General features: G+C 33.7%; 1 protein-coding gene across 2 annotated transcripts in view; it reads left to right on the forward strand.

Annotated features, from left to right (window-relative positions):
• The window catches only part of ANTXR2 (ANTXR cell adhesion molecule 2), a 221,844-nt gene that overhangs the window by 27,397 nt on the left and 173,620 nt on the right, over positions 1-20,827 (forward strand). The window lies entirely within an intron of this gene.

Below are 20,827 nucleotides of genomic sequence, written 5' to 3' on the forward strand. Positions count from 1 at the left end.
ATATCCAGTTATCTATCTAGTAGACTTAGTATATATCAAGGTATTTAAGGTATATAGAAAATTAGTTCGTTTCCCATTTTTCATACCCAGTTGTAAATTTCCTTTGGGGTTTCATGTCAATGAACTAATTAGAAACCTTCTTCCTTCTAAGAAGTAAATGTTGGATGGGCATATCCTGTTTTTTCAGTACTCTGCTAAAGCATTGTGATATGAAAAAAAATATTTTAATTTGAAGAAATGAAGCAGTTAGAGGTTGTGACTTTTCCAGGGTTATACACTGAGTAAGTGTCTAAAGCCAAATTTTTATCTGGGTCTTTTTGACGCCAGGGCCAGTGCTGTATCCTCTGTACACCTAGAGCTCTTAAATTTTTTTCAGAGATCATAGCATAGCTCTAGAGCTAGAAAACACCTCAGGAGTCATCTAGTCCAGTCCTTAATTTTATAGATGAGGAAACTGAGGAAGAAGGAGATTTTGGCATTTGTAATACACTCTGGTAGTAAGCATCAGAACTGAAATCTGAACTCAGATCCTCCGACTTCAGAATCAGAATTCATTTCACAGCATTGTTTTATGTAATCAGTTTCTAAACTCCAAGTATAAAACTTGATTGTTATCCCTAATGAATTTTATTCAGTTCAGCCTAGTCTGTTAGACTCTCAACATCTTTTTTGTGTTCTGACTCAGTGAATCCTTTCCCCTTAACCTTTGTAATGTATAGACTTGATAAGAATATCATCTATATCTTTAGTTCAGTCATTAAAAAATTGTTCAACATCATGGGATCCCCCCTGATAGTTTTGCTGTAGATTTCCTTTCAATTTGCTTTTGAACACTGAAGATTCTTTGAGGATGGATATTCAACCAATTCTGTCTAAATCCATCTAATTGTACTATCAACTAGCCCACATTACCATTTAAAAATTTAATTGTATGACATACTTTATCAGACATTTTACTAAAATCTAGGTAAGCTATAAGCATACCTGCTGTGCCATTTAGTAACCTGTCAGAGAAGGAAATGAGATTAGTATGTCATGACCTGTTCTGATAGATCCATTCTGGCTCTTTGTGTTTTTTGTTTCTTTTCTTTATCTGGAAGTTTGCTAACTATATCAATATGTTTTGAATCCTGTCTGGAATTATCATCTAGCTTTTCCTATCCTTCTTTCCTTCCATCCATCCATCCATCCATCCATCTTCCAATTTTGTAGATTCTCTCCTATTCTTTTCAGTCTTTAAAATATCATTTTTAATGCAAGTAATATTTTAGGTAATCAATAGAAATAGGTTTTATTTTGGAACAAAACGGAAAGAGGCTATTAGTAATAGACCACATAGTTTATTAAAATGAAGTCGACAATACTTACTGAAGGTCTGAATTAGGATGATGGAAGTGAAGACACAAAGGATAGGATGAAAATAAGACATTTGAAGGAAGATTGTATAAAATTTATTTAATATTAGGGTGTAAAACAGAGAAATATTAAAGATTCTGAGTCTGGGAATCATTGAGAGAAATAGGATAGAAAAAGAATTGGGATTGAGAAAAGGGGAGATGGTTAAGTATCTTGTTTATGAATTGGAAATGATAATGAGGGTCTAAATAGAATAACTTTTATAGAGTTAAAGATATAGGACTGGAGCTCAAAAAAAATAGTCAAAGTTGATGAATTAGAGACCTGATATTCTCTTCTCCCTTTTCCCATCGCATGTTTCCTGAATATAAAATTTAGGCAGCTGCTGAAGATAAATCAGGAGAAAATATGTTTTTTTTTAAAAGGATGGGAGATGTACAAATACATATACATATATATATATATAATTATATACATTTACATCATGGAATTATAATGTCCTTGACAATGCTATTTTTTTCCCATTTGAATATTTATAGACTTGGTTGATGCCCCCCCCTCCATTCTTTATTAATGAATATTAGAGAACTTTAAAAATGGCTAATTATCACAGTTCAGTGAATAACATGGAAAAATAAAATAAAAAACTTACCAATTTACAAAAAAGAAAATGACAATGAAATGATTTATACTTTGGATCTATTTCCAGAAAAAAAATTATCTTTTTTTTTTTTTACAAAGGAGAATGAATAAATTATGTATAGAGGGAGATGAAGCAAAAATGATTACATTTCTACAAAACCTATTCCAAATGAATTTTAGAATTTACCTGTTGATGGCAACCAACCCTGAGGAAAGTAAAGCATGAATAGATTACATGTAATTAAAAAAAGAAAGAACAAAACATGCTGATGAATATCAAGTAAGCACAAATAGCTACAACCTTGGATAATTTTATTTGTTTTTAAAAATTTTTTTGAACATTTTGCCTTGACATATTATAACTTTTCAATGAACATTACTTTTCAAAGTAAATAAAATTGTGTAAGTTAATGATTATAACTGACCATGTAATTTTACATTTTTATAGTTTGTCCTGTGTTAACAGGAAAGGAAAGGTGTTTTAACTGTGATGATTTGGAGCTTCTATTAACCATAGAATTGGATCTGCTGTTTTGTCTATTTTTATTTTTATTTGCTTTTCTTTCCTCTATCTCAGTAAATTTATTAATTAAAAAAATGCTAAACTTAAGTTAACATGCCAAAAAGAACTTTTTCACATACATAGTAGAACACACTAGCTGAAATCATTTTATATTATTTGCTTAAAAATTTTTTTTTAATAAATTCTGCACATTATTTTCTAAATTATCCTCTCTGCCCGTACCACCTTGTGAATTTCCTTCTGCTCTTTTGTGGTCATTAAAAAGCAAAAAGTCACAATATTCTTCTTTTCTGGCATCACTTTTGTCAGTCTTGCTTCCCCCTTCCCTCCAATGAACAGAAAGAAGATGTATACAGAATAAATTTTATGGAGATAATTAATAAAAGAAAGCCAATAAAATTAAGGACAGTCAGAAAAGACTTTCTGCAGATGGTAGAATTTTAGCTAGAACTTGAAAGAAGCCAAAGAAACCAGGAGGAGGAAATGAGACTGGAGAAAATTGGGAAACAGCCAATGAAAAGACCCAGATTCTAGAGAAGGAATGTCTTGTTAGAGGAATAATAAGTAAGGAGGTCAATGTAAATGGATCTAAGGATACTCAGGAAAGGGGAATATAAAGTATTAAAACATTGAAAAGGGAGGAGTGTTGAAAAATGCTTTGAACTCCAGAGAATTTTATATGTGATTCTCAAGGTGAGAGAGAGAGCCAGTGAAGTTTATTGAATGGGGCTGAGGGTAGAATGTGGGGGTAGAATGGGTTCAGATCTGTGCATTAGGAAGATTAGGAAGGGCTGGAGTGAGGCAGTCTGTAGAAGGCGTAAGCTCTGGAGAAGTATACTTGAAACAAAGATACACAAGGTGTAAACTCAGTGGAATTGATGAGATGATGGTTCTTTAGTTCACATATATACTTAGTACTTAGCATGGTGATGTAATGGTGCTCTAGTTCACACATACATAGTGTGCCGTAATAATGTAATCATACCAAGGTATTTAAGTGCTAATGAGGACTGGAAATGGGACATTCCATTTTTGACCATCCTTCTGGTGGCTTTTCTGCCTGCTGCACTCCTCCACAAAGATCAAGGCTGATCCCGAGGTCCTCCAGAAAACTAGCCCGAACATTACAGCAATAATTTTGAGGTGATGGAGGCTTGCAACAGAGTGATAGCAGTGTCAGAGAAGAAAAGTGTCATATAGGATATGTCATAAAGTTTAAAAGGGTGGGACTTAACCACTGACCAGATATGGCCTTCGCTATTATTTTTAATATTATGGACAATATTATGGACAACAATATTATGGACCAAATAGTGGTCTTAATAACTTACCAATCAATCTTCAAGGATTTATATGCAAACATATTTTATTAAAACCAGCAAGCATTTATTAAGTGATTACTATATGATAGACATTATACTAAACATTGAGGGAACAAAGGCAAAGACTACTCAGTTCTTGCCCAAGAGGAGGTCTTCTATGTTCTACTGGGAAGAATGATGGCTAGATTAAGTACAATGTATATGTGGAGGGGCAGAACTAGCAATTTGAGGAATGAGAAAAGAGCTGGGGTGGAGCACTTGATTTGAAGCTTGAAGGGAGATTGGAATTCCAAAGGAAAGAGATAAAGAAAGGCATCATTCCAGATATGAGTGACAAGCCCATGTGCAAATGGGCCTCCTTGGCTGGAACACAGGATGTATGACGGAGAGAAATTTGAATTCATTTTACAACCGTAAATTCATGGGAATTGGCATTAAATGTTAAGCAGAGGACTTTGTAATTTAACCTAGAGGTAACTGACAGTCTTTGAAGCTTCTTGAGGAGAGGAGTATAGTGGTCTGAGTTATGTTTTATGAATTCTAGTATTTAATCCCTGTTTAGGGGGGAGCAGAGAGAGAAGAGACTTAAGACAGGGCCTTTAGTCCCAAACTAGTATGATGAGTGAGAGATTTTTACTCGTCAGATTTTGTTTAGCTTTTGTTAGTAATGTTCTGTAATAGACTCTGAAGTCGGAAAATTAGTGTTGGAGGGAATATCTATGATTTTTTTTTTTCTGATACAATTGGTGTTAAGTGACCTGCCCAGGTCACATAGCTAGGAAATATTAAGTGTCTGAGATCAGATTTGAATTCAGGTCCTCCTGACTTCAGGGCTGGTGTTCTATCTGCTGCACCACCTAGCTGCCCCTAAAGTCTATGATTTTTAATAGAAATTCTTATAATTAAGGCATTTAATTTAAATGGGACATATGAAGAAAGAAATGATCTATTTTTTGAGAAAACCCCAATTACCAGTAGTTAAATATAGAATGAGGTTGTAGGGACAGTAAGTGCTAATCAGTGCTTTAGATTCAAGTGATCCTTGTTTCTTTTTCACAGCCCCCTTGGCGAAAGAAAGTTTTGAGTGGGGATGGGGTCCTTCCTCAATATTCCTTATTGTTGAGCTTTCATTTCTAGCCCTCCCTCTCTGTTCTCTTTTGGCATGTAGATTTGTGGCATATGGATGCCATCAGCTACCACAGCCTGAACTTGTGGGAACAACTCCCTACACTGTTTGTAACTAAAGCTGGAGCCTGGTAGTATGATGTGATTAATTAGGATAAGAACTTATTAAAATCTATGTTTTTATGTGTTCCATAAAAAATACCACACATTCACATCCATTTTGCTTTATTTTTTAATTTAATGATCATTAAAATAATATTAAACACCAATACAATCAATTAAACATGCATTGTGACTATTTACTTATAAATAAATGCCATAACCTTTTAGTTACTTTCTCCAAGGTTTGTTAGGGATTCTTTGTCTGTTCATTATCATTCACTGTCTCATATATGATTGTAATTAGTGTTAATCCAGCTTTTTTTTATTCCTTTCTTATGGTTCTGCATTAATTCCTAAAGTTCTTTCCATGTTCATTTTATTCCTCACATTTGTCCATCTTAATTGTGGTACATAATGCTAATGTACTGTAATTTGTCCAACTATTCTTTTATTGTTGGACATTTATGTTACTTCTAGGTTTTTGCAATAATAGATGATGCTATGACAAAGATTTGAACAGATAGTTTAAAAAAATTGGTGCATGCATAGATGTATATGTATATGTGAGATAATACTTTCAGGATTCAACTCATAGATCTAGACCTGAAAGAGGCCTTAGTGGTCCTATAGTCCAAGGGTAGTGGAACCTTTTTTCTGCCAAGGGCCATTTGAATATTTATGTCATTTATGGGCCATACAAAATTATCACCTCAAAGAACTCAAGCAGTAGAAGGTGGTTATCACTGGTAGTTGCCTTAGAAGGGCCAGATCAAATGATTTCATGAGTCTTATATGGCCCATGAACTGGACATTTCTCTCCCTTGTTATAGTCTAACCAACTAAAACTTAAAATGAATGACTAATGCAAAATTTGACCTAAATTATTCCTTACTTCTAGTCTAATATTCTATCCATTGTTCCTCTTTTTTAACTCTAGAGATGCACTAGTCATTGAGTCAGTGTATATATTATTTTGAAAACTCATTTTTGAACTGCTAGATTATTCTCTAATGAAATTATACTAATTTACAATTCCATCAGCAATAAATGCCTTCCTCTATAGCCTCACCAGCATTGTTTGTTTCTTTGCTCTTAATTATTTTTTGCTAGTATGAAGAAGAGAAAGTGATACTTCAAAATTTTTAATTTTCAACGTTTTGATTATTAGTGTTGCTGAACCTTTTCAAATGATTATTAATAGTTTTCTCTAGTGAAAATTATCTTCTCATATTCTTTGACCATTTATAGAAAAGTAAGAGTGAATTTTTTGAAAAATTTTATGAGTTCTTTTGCATTTCAGATGTCAAGTTTAAATTTTCCCTGAATCCATTATTTCTGTTACAATTTTAAAAATTTATTTTAATCAATTACTCTTTTTTTGTTATCAATGATCTACTTATCAAATCATCTTTCAATTATTATTCCATGTAACTTATTCTTTTCTTTCACCTTTTTTATGCCTGGGTCATATAACTGAAATTTATTAAGGTACACTATATGAAGTATGGATCTAAATTGTTCTCCTGCCAGTTTATCATTTTTTAAATAATTCTTTTCCCAATTTTTGTTTGTGGTATAGATTTTTCAACCCTTAATATTTCATCTATGCAACTAGCATCTCTACCCTCTTTCACTGAATTATTTCTACATATTTTTATTTACTACTAGATAGTTTTTTTTTCTTTTTTCTCTAGAGGTCTATCATTACTAACTTTTCTAAAAATCTATTTTCTTAACTTTTTTTCTTTGTTTTGTGTTTAGATTTACACAAGTTGAGATTTACAACCTCCACTATTATCGTTTTGCTTTTTATTTTTTCCTATAACTCACTTAACTTTTCCTTTAAGAACCTGGATGTTATGCCACTTGGAGCACATTTGTTTAATATTGATATTACTTCATTGTCTATATTATTTTTAGCAAGAGGTAGATTCTTTCATTATTTCTTTTAATTGAATCCATTTTTCCTTTTACTTTGAGATCAGGTTGCTACCTCTGCTTTTTTACTTCATCTGAAGTACAATATATTTTTGCTCCAATTTTTTAAATCTTTACCCTACATGTATCTCTCTGCTTCAGATGTGTGTTGCTTGTGAACAAACATATGGTTGGATTCTGTCTTTTGATACATTGTTCTATCCACTTCAATTTTATGGGAGAGTGCATCCTATTCACAATCATAGTTATGATTACTAACTCCATTGTATTTCTTCCTATTTATAGTTTTCTCTCCTTTCACTTTTTCATCATCAGTGTTTTGTTTTTGTCCCCCACTTCTCTCAATCTGCCCTCTCTTCTATCAACTCCCTCTTACCTTTTCTTTTTCCTTTCTACTCCCCCCCTCTCTATAGGATAAGATAAATTCTTATACCCAACTGAGTATGTATGTCATTGTCTTTAAATCAAATCTAATGAAAGTAAGGTTCAAACAATGCTCATCACCTCCTTCTTTCTCCCTAATGTAATGTCTTTTACACCTCCTCATGTGATATAATTTGTCCTATTCTGCCTCCCCCTTTACTCTTTTCTCAGTATAATACTTTTTACCTCTTGACTTCTTTAAAATATCATCACATTAAAGCTAATTTCTACCCACACACTCTATTTGCCTTAATAAAAATACAGTTCTCAAGAGTTACAAGTTTCATTATTAACTCTAAATCAAACACTATTTTCATATTTAAACACTACATCTCTCAGTTTTCTTTTGTAACTACAAGTTTCTCTCTCCTTCATTTAAAGGATGGATAATCTTCCTTAGTGACCTAGTAAACCCAGATTTAATTCAACTTTACTGTAAAGCCTAGGGGTAGGAGATGTTCAAATTATAATTTACAAATCTTAACCTCTTAATTTTTGTGCTTCTTAATTTGAACTGTTTCCATTTTTATCATGAAAACTCTTTTCACTATAGAATACTCTGAGAAAAATGTTTACAGTGTGGCTATAGGATGTACTCTTTAGGTAGTACCAGCTTCTAAACATAATTGCTACATCCTTAAGCTATCTTTTTAATGTTAAGTACAGTATGACCAGGTTTAGAGAATTATATCTGTTATTTAAATATGATTTATATTTTTAGAGAAAGAAAAGAATAAAAATGTTACTTAATGGTAGCCAGATTCCCATGTAGATAAAAGCTGTTATTTTCCATTTTAGTTCCTACTTTTGGCAGAAATGAAACACTTGGATAGCATAGACCTTTTGTTACATTCTGATTACCTGATAAAGATGATCCCTTTACAATCTATTTATTGTTTGACAAAAAATAGTTACCTAATTTATAGTCCTGCAGTGAAAGTCCTCACCTGGAGAAATGAATCACTGTATAGCCCAAAAACATAACTGAAAGAACAAAGCATGAAATATGTTTGGAACCAGGACTAACATGAGCCTTTCTTCTACTGCTTTTGTAGAATAATTTCTTTTTTTTTTTTTTTTTTTTATTTAATAATTACATTATATTTACACTCATTTCTGTTCCGATTTTTTTTTCCCCTCCCTCCCTCCACCCCCTCCCCTAGATGGCAAGCAGTCCTTTATATGTTGGATATGTTGCAGTATATCCTAGATACAATATATGTTTGCAGAACCGAACAGTTCTCTTGTTGCATAGGGAGAATTGGATTCAGAAGGTATAAATAATCCGGGAAGAGAAACAAAAATGCAGATAGTTCACATTCGTTTCCCAGTGTTCTTTCTTTGGGTGTAGCTGCTTTTGTCCGTCATTTATCAATTGAAACTCAGGTCTCTTTGTCAAAGAAATCCACTTCCATCAAAATATGTCCTCATACAATATCGTTGTCGAAGTGTATAATGATCTCCTGGTTCTGCTCATTTCACTTAGCATCAGTTCATGTAGGTCTCTCCAAGCCTCTCTGTATTCATCCTGCTGGTCATTTCTTACAGAACAATAATATTCCATAACATTCATATACCACAATTTACCCAGCCATTCTCCAATTGATGGGCATCCATTCATTTTCCAGTTTCTAGCCACTACAAACAGGGCTGCTACAAACATTTTGGCACATACAGGTCCCTTTCCCTTCTTTAGTATTTCTTTGGGATATAAGCCCAATAGAAACACTGCTGGATCAAAGGATATGCACATTTTGATAATTTTTTGGGCATAATTCCAGATTGCTCTCCAGAATGGTTGGATTCGTTCACAACTCCACCAACAATGCATTAGTGTCCCAGTTTTCCCGCATCCCCTCCAACATTCATCATTATTTTTTCCTGTCATCTTAGCCAATCTGACAGGTGTGTAGTGGTATCTCAGAGTTGTCTTAATTTGCATTTCTCTGATCAATAATGATTTGGAACACTCTTTCATATGAGTGGTAATAGTTTCAATCTCATCCTCTGAAAATTGTCTGTTCATATCCTTTGACCATTTATCAATTGGAGAATGGCTTGATTTCTTATAAATTTGAGTCAGTTCTCTATATATTTTGGAAATGAGGCCTTTATCAGAACCTTTAACTGTGAAAATGTTTTCCCAGTTTGTCGCTTCCCTTCTAATCTTGTTTGCATTAGTTTTATTTGTACAAAGGCTTTTTAATTTGATGTAATCGAAATTTTCTATTCTGTGATCAGTAATGGTCTCTAGTTCATCTTTGGTCACAAATTTCTTTCTCCTCCACAAGTCTGAGAGATAAACTATTCTATGTTCCTCTAATTTATTTATAGTCTCGTTCTTTATGCCTAGGTCATAGACCCATTTTGATCTTATCTTGGTATATGGTGTTAAGTGTGGGTCCATGCCTAATTTCTGCCATACTAATTTCCAATTATCCCAGCAGTTTTTATCAAATAATGAATTCTTTTCCCAGAAGTTAGGGGCTTTGGGTTTGTCAAACACTAGATTGCTATAGTTGACTATTCTGTCTTGTGAGCCTAGCCTTTTCCACTGATCCACTAATCTATTTCTTAGCCAATACCAAATGGTTTTGGTGACTGCTGCTTTATAATATAATTTTAGATCAGGTACAGCTAGGCCACCTTCATTTGATTTTTTTTTCATTAATTCCCTTGAGATTCTCGACTTTTTATTGTTCCATATGAATTTTGTTGTTATTTTTTCTAGATCAATAAAATATTTTCTTGGAAGTCTGATTGGTATAGCACTAAATAAATAGATTAGTTTAGGGAGTATTGTCATCTTTATTATGTTCGCTCGGCCGATCCAAGAGCACTTAATATTTTTCCAATTATTTAAGTCTGACTTTATTTGTGTGGAGACTTTTTTATAATTTTGCTCATATAATTCCTGACTTTCCTTTGGTAGATAGATTCCCAAATATTTTATGGTATCAACAGTTATTCTGAATGGAATTTCTCTTTGTATCTCTTGCTGTTGGGTTTTGTTGGTGATGTATAAAAATGCTGAGGATTTATGGGGATTTATTTTGTAGCCAGCTACTTTGCTAAAATTATGAATTATTTCCAATAGCTTTTTGGTAGAATCTCTGGGGTTCTCTAGGTATACCATCATATCATCTGCAAAGAGTGATAGTTTGGTTTCCTCATTGCCTACTCTAATTCCTTTTATATCTTTCTCGACTCTTATTGCCGAGGCTAGTGTTTCTAATACGATATTAAATAATAATGGTGATAGTGGGCAACCTTGCTTCACTCCAGATCTTACTGGGAAAGGTTCCAGTTTTTCCCCATTGCATATGATGCTTACTGATGGTTTTAAATATATGCTCCTGACTATTTTAAGGAAAAGTCCATTTATTCCTATGCTCTCAAGTGTTTTTATTAGGAATGGATGTTGGATTTTATCAAATGCTTTTTCTGCATCTATTGAGATGATCATGTGGTTTTTGTTTGTTTGGTTATTGATATAGTCAATTATGTTAATAGTTTTCCTAATATTGAACCAGCCCTGCATTCCTGGTATAAATCCTACTTGGTCATAGTGTATTATCCTGGTGACAATTTTCTGTAATCTTTTTGCTAATATTTTATTTAAGATTTTAGCATCAATATTCATTAGGGAGATTGGTCTATAATTTTCTTTCTCTGTTTTCAGCCTACCTGGTTTAGGTATCAGTACCATATCTGTGTCATAAAAGGAGTTTGGTAGGACTCCTTCAATCCCTATTTTTTCAAATAGTTTATATAACATTGGAGTTAATTGTTCTTTAAATGTTTGGTAGAATTCACATGTAAATCCATCTGGTCCTGGGGATTTTTTCTTAGGGAGTTGATTGATAGTTTGTTCTATTTCTTTTTCTGAGATGGGACTGTTTAGGATATTTACTTCTTCCTCTGTTAGTTTGGGCAAGCTGTATTTTTGGAGGTATTTTTCTATTTCATTTAAGTTGTCGAATTTATTGGCATAAAGTTGGGCAAAGTAACTCCTAATTATTGCTCTAATTTCCTCTTCGTTAGTGGTGAGTTCTCCCTTTTCATTTTTAAGACTAACAATTTGATTTTCCTCTTTCCTTTTTTTAATCAGATTTACTAAGGGTTTGTCTATTTTGTTGGTTTTTTCATAGAACCAACTCTTAGTTTTATTAATCAATTCAATAGTTTTTTTACTTTCAATTTTATTGATCTCACCTTTTACTTTTAGAATTTCAAGTTTAGTGTTTGACTGGGGGTTTTTAATTTGTTCCTTTTCTAGCATTTTTAATTGCAAACCCAATTCATTGACCTTCTCTTTCTCTATTTTATACAAATAGGCCTCTAGAGATATGAAATTTCCCCTTATTACCGCTTTGGCTGCATCCCATACATTTTGGTATGATGTCTCATTATTATCGTTTTCTTGGGTGAAGTTATTAATTATGTCTATGATTTGCTGTTTTACCCAATCATTCTTTAGTATGAGATTATTTAGTTTCCAATTGTTTTTTGGTCTACTTGCCCCTGCTTTTTTGTTGAATGTAATTTTCATTGCATCGTGGTCTGAAAAGGATGCATTTACTATTTCTGCCTTACTACATTTGAGTTTGAGGTTTTTATGTCCTAATATATGGTCAATTTTTGTATAGGTTCCATGAACTGCTGAAAAGAAAGTGTATTCCTTTCTGTCTCCATTACATTTTCTCCAGAGATCTATCATATCTAGCTTTTCTAGTATTCTGTTTACCTCTTTGACTTCTTTCTTATTTATTTTCTGGTTTGATTTATCTAATTCTGAGAGTGCAAGGTTAAGATCTCCCACTATTATAGTTTTACTGTCTATTTCTTCTTGCAGCTCTCTTAGTTTCTCTTTTAAGAATTTAGATGCTACCCCACTTGGTGCATATATGTTTAATATAGATAGTGCTTCATTATCCATGCTACCCTTTAGCAAGATATAGTGTCCTTCCTTATCTCTTTTAATTAGGTCAATTTTTGCTTTAGCTTGATCTGAGATCAGGATGGCTACCCCTGCTTTTTTGACTTCACCTGAAGCATAGTAGATTTTGCTCCAACCTTTTACCTTTAACCTGCATGTATCTCCCCGCTTCAGGTGTGTTTCCTGTAAACAACATATTGTAGGATTCTGGCTTTTAATCCATTCTGCTAACCGCTTTCCTCTTTATGGGGGAGTTTACCCCATTCACGTTTATGGTTAGAATGACCAATTCTGTATTACTTGCCATCTTGTTAACCCCGGTTTATGCTTTCCTCCCTTCTTTCCCCTTTCCCCCCCTTCCAAGTATTAAGCTTGTGAGCACCCCTTGCTTCTCACAGCCCTCCCTTTTTAGTATCCCTCCCCCCTCCTTAGAGTTCCTCCCCCTATCTTACCCCTTTCCCTCCCAGTTCCCGTATTCCCTTCCCCTTAGCTTATTCCTTCCCTTTCCACTTTTCCCTTCTCACTTTTCAATGAGATGGGAGAAGTTTCACCATAGATTGAATATGTCTTAAGATTTTTCACTTAAAGCCAATTCTGAAGGCAGTAAGATACCCACTATATTCATCCCCCTCCATTCTTTCTCTCAGATATAATAGGTTTCCTATGCCTCTTCATGAGATGTACTACCCCCACTTTACCCTTTTTCTGGTACAATGTCCTTTCCACATCAATTTCTAGAACAAGGTATACATGTATTCTTTATACATCTATATAGTCAAAATATAGTTCCCAAGATTAATCTTTACCTTTTTAGATTTCTCTTGAGTTCTATATTTGTAGATCAAACTTTTTGTTAAGTTCTGGTTTTTTCATCAGAAATAGATGAAATTCGCTTACTTCGTTGAATGTCCATCTTCTTCCCTGGAAAAAGATGCTCATTCTCGCTGGGTAAGTTATTTTTGGTTGCATACCAAGTTCCTTAGCTTTTCGGAATATCATATTCCAGGCCCTTCGATCTTTTAATGTGGATGCTGCCAGATCCTGGGTGATCCTTATTGTGGCTCCTTGATACTTGAATTGGGTTTTTCTAGCCGCTTGCAATATTTTTTCTTTCACCTGAGGGTTCTGGCATTTGGCCACTATATTCCTTGGTGTTTTGATTTTAGGATCCCTTTCAGTGGGTGATCGATGAATCCTTTCAATGTTTATTTTTTCCTCTGTTCCTATGACTTCTGGGCAGTTCTCTTTGATAATTTCCTGGAAGACAGTGTCCAGGCTTTTTTTTTCATCATGTTTTTCCGGAGTCCAATGATTCTCAGATTGTCTCTCCTGGATCTGTTTTCCAGGTCTGTTGTCTTCCCCAGAAGGTATTTCACATTTTTCTCCATTGTTTGATTTTTTTGGATTTGCTTGACTGATTCTTCTTGTCTCCTCGAGTCATTCAATTCCACTTGTTCAATTCTGATTTTCAGTGAAGTATTCTCTTCACTCACTTTTTTAAAATCTTTCTCTAATTGTCCAATTGAGTTCTTTTGTTCTGTGGAATTTTTTTCCATTTCGCCAATTTTGTTTTTTAGAGAGCTGTTTTCTGTTTCCAGTTCACTAATCCTATTTTTCAAGGATTTTACTTCTTTATCCACTCTCTCTTTAACTTTCTCCAGACTCTTTTCCCATTTTTCTTCTAGCTCCCTTGTGAGAGCCTTTTTAATCACTTCTATGAGGTTCATCTGTGCTGAGGAACAGACGCTCTCCTCCTTTGGGGAATCACCTGGGGACTGCCTGTTTTTAGTCTCCTCAGGATTTAGAGTCTGCTCTCTATCTGTGTAGAAGCTGTCAAGGGTTAAAGTCCTCTTCAGCTTCTTGCTCATTCTGTCTATTAATCAGAGATAAACTACCAAAGAAAAACAGAAAAAAACTGGAGTCTTTCTTTGGGGGAGGGGCTGGGTGTGTTATCGAGCTTCCTCTACAGACTGCAGGGGGCAGCAGTGAGGCACTAGCAGGACTGTGCTGCGCCTGCGCTCTGAGATCCCAGAGCGTGCTGAGTCACTGAGGGGGGGAAGGGGGGGGGGCCAGGTCCTGAGAGACTTCAGCTGTTTGCGGTTGTATTCTTTTTTGTAGAATAATTTCATCCCTGACTTAATAGTAATTCTCAAGTTTGTACAAATTTGACCAGTTTTGGCTTCAAGATACTTTGCTGCCATTTGTTATTTAGTGTACAATTAAGCCATGTGATATAATCATACAGCATGACTACATTACAGTAGATTACAGTTAGATTCATTCCAAATTAATTTAAAATGTATCAAGTGTATCCATGGTAAAACTTCATTTTGATGCTATATTCAAGTCAAGCTACAGCAAAGGAACAACAGAATTTGCATTGACAGAGAGATCACTTTCATGTTTTGCCAAACATCTGCATTCAACATTGGACATGATGACAGCTGGTTCCTAATGTTACATTCATGGTTAATGCTAACCAAAAGCAAATAGAGAATAAGGAGCAACCATCTTTTCTTGGCCAAAATCCTTGTGAAAAAAGTTCCATAAGATTATCTACAGAAACCCTAATAAGTAAGAACATTTGAAATATTTTAGTATTAGAAAATACTCTAATATATAATTGTTTCTGGAATTAGTAACATGTGATTAAAAGCAAAGAGTACGTATTCCTACTTTTTAAAAGTTTGAATGTTTTCTTTCTATTAACATATTGATGCAAATGTTTGTTTTTTGCACTTGCAAATTAGTTGAGGGTTTATTTTTGCCATAACCTTTCTTAGGGCTTTATTCAGAAAGAATAAGCTTTAATAAGGATAGTTTCAATTATAGGATAATTATATGTTTTCTGAAAGAAATATAAAACCTAGTAGTTATTAGATTGAAGCAAGATATTTTATATGGAATTTGGGATTCAGAGCCAGAAGTTATAATTTAGGATTTTTAATTAATTAATGAATAAAAATATTTATTAAACATTTATTCTCAGACTTTGCATGACATGAGACAGCCTCCAAATTCATAAGTATTACTTACAAATAACCAAGATAATACAAATGGCTTCTCTAAGCATTCCTCAGCTACCGTTGTCATGGGAGACAGTTGAAACTAATATAGACTTTCAGACATGAATGAAAGAAAGATATTTTGAAAAATAGAAATAACTAAAAGGAGCTATGACTTGAATAAGAATTCCATTTGGACTGGACTTGAATAAAAATGTTTAATGACTCAAAATATCTTCTATGACCTTGACCAAATTCTTTCCTTTTTTTTTAAACATACTTTTTTATTGTTATCTTGTGATTTGACATCATCATTTCTCAACATGTCTTATTCCTTTTCCCTCCTCCTTCCTATTGAACCATTTCTTATGATGAAGAAAAAAAAGAGGAAGAAAGAAAAAAAATTATTACAAAATTCATGAATAAGAATGTGATATTATATTTAATATTCTAAAATGTGATCTCTCATTTCTGCAAAAAAGCAAGGGAAAGTGCCTCCTTTCTTTTTTGCAGCCATTCTTAGTCATTATAATTTCCACAGCATTCAGTTTCAATGAATTTATTGCTAGATTCTTTCCAACTACATTTTGTAGTCATTGTGTATATTATTTTTCTATTTTTCTGCTTACTTTCCTTTGTATCAGTTTGAATAAGTCTTTTGATGCTTCTCTGTATTCATTATATTATATACATGTACACTGTTTGTTTAGTCAATTCCCAATCAATAGAAATCTGATTTGTTTTAATTTTGTAAACCCCCCCCCCACAAAAAGCTCTTCTATAAATATTTTGGCATAGATGCAACCTTTCTTATTGTCATTTATCTATATGGAGTGTATATTATATTAATAAAATCTTTGGCTCAATGTATCATCATTTTGGTCATTCTGTTTCCATAATTTCAAAGCATAGGTTTACTAATTCAGTTCTACTATATTGTGCTATATTTCCACAATCTTTCCAACATTGACTATTCTAAATTGTTGGGCTCGAACAACTTCAGGGTTGTTTTAATTGGCATTGCTATTATTATTAGTGACTCAGAACATTCTTTATTAAACTTTTTTTGTGCTCTTTTATCAGAATAATTTCCATGCTTCTTTCTCTTCATTACTTCTTTTCCTGGCTATTTTAAAATTTTATTCTCAATTTCATGGTCAATATCCTTATTTATTTCTTTTTTAATCTCCTTATGTTCCTCACAGGGTTAAAGATGGTAAATCAGATTTAACATCCCCATTCTAATGAATTTCTAATGATTGTCTTCAAAGAAATTTCCCCAGTACTTTTTCTCTTGTGCCTTACTCTTAGATATTCATAAAGGAAATAAAATGGATAGTAGTGATGCAATATAGAAATTATGTTGTTTATCATAAACTTTGCCTTTTCTTTCATTGGCCATGACAGGTCCCTTCTACTTTTCTGAGTGTCAGCTTTTCTTAGGAGCTGGCAATTAGGTGACATAGTAGATAGAGTGCTGGGCCTCCTGTCAGAAAGACCTGACTTCAAATTCAGCCTCACATATTTTCTATCATATATGTTCTAGGAACACATTGTGTTCCTGAGTAAATTAGCCACTATCTGCCTCACTTTTCAAAATTGAAAAATGGGGATCATAGTTTACTTTACAAGGTTATTATGAAGATAGAGTTAGAAGCTATTTGTAAAGTATTTTGTATAGTACCTGACATAAAGTAGGTGTTTCATAAATGTTTGTTCTCTTCTTCCCTCCCCTCATATTTCCCTTCTTCTGAGGAATAATATTGCCTGTACAAACACAGAACTTTCTTAGAGAAGATAGTCTTCCAGTGTGTCAATTCTCCTTAAATTATATCCATTGTAAAATCCCCATCTGAATTGTTAGATTCATGCAGATATTTTTCCCCTATGGGAATGCTCTTTAGTAGGACCTTTTCCCCACACTGATTTGAGACTGACCTTCTTCCTTCATACATCTGCAGTTCTTCCCTTCTACTGCTTCTCCCACTTTCCTCAAGGTTTTCTTGTTGACAGACTTTAGGACTTATTATTTATTATCTTTTCAGTATTTACCCATGGACTTTGATAAAAGTATACATATTCTACTCAATGTTTTATCATCTTCTGTTTCCCCATTTATGGTACTCTCCCACTCTTAATTTTTTTTTGTGATAAATATATGCATATATATATATGTATACTCTTATAGAACGGTTTTGAGTTTTACTGCTTGGTATTTCATTTCTAATTTTTCACCTTCACTTCTCCTATATCTTTAAATTTTCTTCCCCTTAGACTTACCAAAAAAATTTCTTGATTTTTTTTTCCCCTCCCTTATTTTTTCTTTACCATGTAGGTAAATCTGGTTGTGTGTGTGTGTGTGTGTGTGTGTGTGTGTGTGTGTGTGTGTGCATACAATATGTATTAATATATTTCATTCTTTCTTTGGTAAATTATATTTACTGCCTTTTTCATGTTGCTGTTGTTTGGGAGTTAGTAAGGAAAGAATGAGGATGATAATAGAGGCAATCTTGCTAAATAAGGTGACAGGAGATTGAGTCAGGAATATCTGTAGAGTGACTGGTATTGGCATGGGGGAACCTCTTAATTGTAGCCTGGAATAAAGAAAGAAAAAATGGAGAATGATGTTAGAACGGGCTTCAGAGAAGGAGAAAGGGAGATTATGAATAATAACTTCAATTTTTTTCATTAAAGCATGAGATAAAGTTCTGAGCTGTGAAAAGTGAGGACAAGGAAATATATGGGATGCTTGAGAAAAGAAAAAGTTTGGAAGAGTCACTGTGTGAGAGGGAAAGAGAATCAATTAGGGAAGAGTAGAAGGATTGCATTACTACATTTAAGGCCTAGGCTGAAATGATGTAACAAATGTCTCCTTGACCCTATCAACATACTTTAATTCCTTTTTTTTGAAAGAAATACATTTATTGGTATTCAACTTAACAGTTATTCAAATTCAAATTCCATGTATAAATACTTAATTGAAAGGACTCTATTTGTTTAAATTGAAAATGCAGTACTTTAAAGTTGAAAGAATGATGCTATAACATTTCATTTATTCAGTCTCAGAGAAATGAAGTATGCCACGTCTGTAAATTTTCTGGATAATTGATGCTCACCATGTAAAGTACCAATTTTTAAAAATTATCCATTTAAGACAGAAGTCTTTCTATTATTGTATCACATATTTCTGCAGCTTCTTTTTTATTAAAGCCTTTTATTTTCAAAACATATGCATGCATAATTTTTCAACATTAACCCTTGCAAAACTTTTGTTCCAAATTTCTTTATCTTCTCCATATCTCCTCCCCTACATATTTCTTCTAGACATATTTTTATAATTATCAGGCTGAACACACAAAAAAAATCAAATCACAAAGAAAAAAAATGAGAAGGAAAACAAAATGCAAGCAAACAACAACAAAAAGCGTGAAAATACTATGTTGTGATTCACATTCAGTTCCCACTGTCCTCTCTCTGGATGTAGATGGGTCTCTTCATTACAAGACCATTGGAACTGGCCTGAATCATCTCATTGTTGAAAAGAGCCATATCCATCAGAATTGATCATTGTATAATCTTGTTGTTGCCATGTATAATGATCTCCTGGTTCTGCTCACTTCATTTAACATCAGTTCATGTAAGTCTCTCTAAGCCTTTCTTAAATCATCCTGCTGATCGTTTCTTATCAATCAATAATATTTCATAACATTCACATACTGTGACTTTTTCAGCCATTATTCAACTGATGGCCATCCACTGAGTTTCCAGTTTCTTGCCACTACAAAAGGGGCTGCCACAAACCTTTTTGCACATGTGGGTCCCTTTCCCTCCTTTATGATCATTTTGGGATACAAGCCCAGTAGAAATATTGCTGGATCAAAGGGTATACACAGTTTGGCTCATTGGACATAGTTCCAAATTGCTGTTCAGAATGGTCAAATCAGTTCATAATTCCACCAACAATGTATTAGTGTCCCAGTTTTCCTGTATCCCCTCCGACATTTGTCATTGTCTTTTCCTGTCATCTTAGCCAATCTGAGACATATGAAGTGGTACCTCAGAATTGTCTTAATTTGCATTTCTCTGATCAGTAGTGATTTAGGGCATTTTTTATGTGACTAGGAGTGATTTTAACTTTTTAATCTGAAAATTGTTCATATCCTTTGATCCTTTATCAATTGGAAAATATCTTGACTTCTTATGAATTTGAATCAATTCTCTATATATTTTAGAAATGAGGCCTTTATCAGAATGCTTGGGTGTAAAAATTTTTTCCCAGTTTATTGCTTCCCTTCTAATCTTGTCTGCATTGCTTATTTCCCTGACTTCTTAAACAGAATATACTTAACCCTTTCTTCGCCTTAGGGCAATCATGATGCACATCAATTTTTATTATATTATATTGGGACTAAAGGAAGAATATCTTCACAATCACTGAGGTTTGCAGGGTTATTTATCTTTACATTAAATGATAATGCTTTCCCTCTCCCCCTTTTAGTTCCTTTGCCTGCCTTTTATATTACCTATGTTATACTTTATTGTCACTTCTTGCTATTAACAATGTTCTGAGAAGCAGGATGGCTAAAACTGTGTACCAACTAAGCAAATGACTTTTAAATGAGAGCGTGAAGATTGAAGGGCATGAGCTTTGTGGACTTTATAATATCAATTCTGACTGCTCACAGGCCTTTTTTTTTTTTTTTTTCATACTGTCAGATTCCTAGTGGTGTTCCAGATTGTTGAGGTTTTTGCATAAGTGTCTTCTAAATAAGAGAATTATTTATTTTTGTTTCCAAATCTGCAAAGCAAAGCTAGTATGGATTATTACTCAGGATGGGACAATATCTTTATTTCTTTGAAGTAGACATTGTAATGATATTCATTAATCTGAGATTCTGGGTATCCATAAAGTCTGCGCTTCTCAGCAGATTTTTCTTCCTTAGGGTCAGTAGTAGGTATGGTTTCACAAAGCATTGCAATAGATGTAGTTGTAGGGATGGGAGCCAAGGCAGGGGGAAGAATTAGGGTTTGAACCACAGCTGCTGGAGAAGTGGTAGCAGGGTTTGATTATTGATTTATAATTGATAATGGTGCTGAAATAACTGCTGCTTTGGATATGTCCCTATAGGCAGTACAAAGTTTTTCTCTTCAATTTTGTATTCTTTTAGAGTGGTATCCTCATTGAGGATTTTGCCTTCATAAATTAATTTCTGGCCTGCTACTAAAAAGGCATCTTCTCCTTTTCAAATTCAGTATTATCCTTCAATTCTTTAACCATCTCCACTGGATCACTGTTGATTTTGAAGATCTTTTGCTGGAGAGTCTTCAGGGTGATGTGCATGGTGTCTCTACTACCCACAGACTTTAGGGCTGCTTTGTGGTGCTTGGCCTCTAGCCTAGCATATAAATGCTAGTGAATGAGGTGAATTATGGAAGTAATCCAGAGGGTTAG

The sequence above is a fragment of the Antechinus flavipes genome, chromosome 6 (genome assembly GCF_016432865.1).
Source record: "Antechinus flavipes isolate AdamAnt ecotype Samford, QLD, Australia chromosome 6, AdamAnt_v2, whole genome shotgun sequence".
In the NCBI taxonomy this organism is placed as follows: domain Eukaryota; kingdom Metazoa; phylum Chordata; class Mammalia; order Dasyuromorphia; family Dasyuridae; genus Antechinus; species Antechinus flavipes.